The sequence below is a fragment of the Volvox carteri genome, assembly GCF_000143455.1.
Source record: "Volvox carteri f. nagariensis unplaced genomic scaffold VOLCAscaffold_116, whole genome shotgun sequence".
NCBI lineage: Eukaryota > Viridiplantae > Chlorophyta > Chlorophyceae > Chlamydomonadales > Volvocaceae > Volvox > Volvox carteri.
The window spans coordinates 40,555-42,557 of record NW_003307659.1 but is presented as its reverse complement, the minus strand read 5'-3'; the positions used below and the strand labels follow the sequence as shown (position 1 = coordinate 42,557).

Sequence of the window (2,003 nt, the reverse complement as noted above, 5' to 3'; positions counted from 1 at the left end):
TTAATCTCCTCCAGACCCACCCCAGCATTGGCAGCCGCGGTGGCCCCCCCCTTGCGCAAGCTGTGGGCCGATATCCTAGCGAGATCTATAGATCTAGGCTAGCTAGCCTCAACTCTGGCTCGTACCCCTGCAACTCTCCCAGCAACACATGCAGCCTACTAGTGAAATCCCCGTGTACTGCTGTGGCGGTGTCTGCCTCGCACCTTACACTGTCGGCACTCTTTCCAACAATGCAGAATGTGAAGCCATTTGAGTACTGAACCGAAACTCCATACGGGCATATGGACTGCCAGTGTGCCTTTACGCATATACGCCTGCATATGTATGTACATGCGTGCCATCTGTTGCACATGTGCATGGGATAACTTTCGTAGTCATTCGTTGTCAACCAGACAAGGGTGCATCCATCGGCCTCATTGCTGCGGTTGCTCAGCGGTTGGTGAAGTGTGTGTATGGCATGAAGTACATCAGCCCCTTTCGGTCCCCCTCCAGGGCGGCTGTGCAGAACTTGCCCTCCAGCTCACTTAGCGGCAACCCTAGGTCCTGCCACATCTCCCACTGGCTGCCTGCCCTCGCTGTCTGGGCGGCCGCCATGTTGACCACCACCAGCCCCCCGCTGAACACCTGTCCCGAGTACACATCTGCGACAGTGAAGCGGACATCCTGAGCGCCGTCTTCTGCGGGCAGGTGGACGAAGTACTTGAGGTAGGCCGCATACGTCCGAGTCTCGTTGCTGACTTCTGCCTGGTAGCATGCCCAGCAGGAGGTCCGCTGCTGCTGGCGCCCATACTCAGCCCCGAAGTACTGCTACTCATCGAGTGCCTCGGCACGCAAAAAGGAGCGGGCCTTGGGACAGTCGGGTGGTGTAGACATGAGAACCCTATCCAGGCGGTCCGTGTCCAGTTCGTAGCTCGCACTGGGACCCAATGTCCAGGAAGCCACATCCTCGAATGCCAGGGCATACCAGTGCACTAGGCTCGCCATGGCTGCCCGGACTTGTGCCACTCGTTCTGGACTCGGGTAGACCATGTGGCCTCGTCCAAGCAGGTAACCGTTGCCTCCTGGTTTATCAAACCAGGCAGCCTCGGTATTCACTGCACGCTGTGCCAACATCCTCTCAAGCTGCTGGTTGGTCGTGTGTTTGGCCCCGGTCGCGGGGTCTGCCTCGGTGAGCGACTCGGAGGCCCACATCAGGCACAGCCACTTCGTGTAGTGCTTCTCGGGTGCCTGTGACACCATCCTTCCGCCTTGCGTCTTCATTTGCTGCATCATGCGTTCCACCGGCAGGTCGGAGAACCCTGCCGTGGACCCAAGCTGGCACTCCTGGTCGTACAGCCGGCATACGCAGATGTGCAGGTTGACCGTGAACATGTAGCCCAGCACCTCCAACTCCTCCAGCCTGGTCATGTAAGCTCTGAGCTTGCATGCAGCCGCCTTGGCTGCCACCAGGAACTGCTCACGGGTCTCGTCGGGGGGCCGCAGCCGGAAGTAGTGCGTGACCGTGCTGCACAGGCTCCAACACAGGGCCCGCAAGGCCTCGGGCAGCACGTCCCCCTTGAAGATGTAGCTGGAGAACGTCTCAACGAAGTGCAGCCAGTCCTCCATGCGGTAGCTCTTGCTGCATGGGTGGAGGGGGGCAGTGTGGCGAGCAACCGTGTAACTAGAAGAAGTACATTACATAGGTAGAGTAGTAAACTCTCTGACAGACAAAGGTGTTTTTTTCAGGCAAGCCCCTGGTCGTATTTGCTTTCTCGGCTATTAGCGACCCCCGTGTGTGGCCGGCTGCCCAGTGCTGGCCGTGCTCACCGGTACTGCATGATGCATTTGTACCACCGCCCGAAGTCCGAAGTCACAACCAGGAACTGGCCGCGGGTCACGACCCGCTGGCGTGCTTCACGAGACATGACCAGCTTGGCATCTGGGTCTGCTGGCTTGATGTCTTTGAGCGACCTCAGCGTGTAGTCCACAAAGTCGCTGACCACTCCGAACAGCAGGGCATGGCC

General features: G+C 58.9%; 1 protein-coding gene across 1 annotated transcript in view; it reads left to right on the top strand.

Moving 5' to 3' along the window:
- The window catches only part of VOLCADRAFT_70247 (uncharacterized protein), a gene marked incomplete at both ends in the record, with an annotated part of 30,349 nt that overhangs the window by 8,500 nt on the left and 19,846 nt on the right, over nucleotides 1-2,003 (top strand). The window lies entirely within an intron of this gene.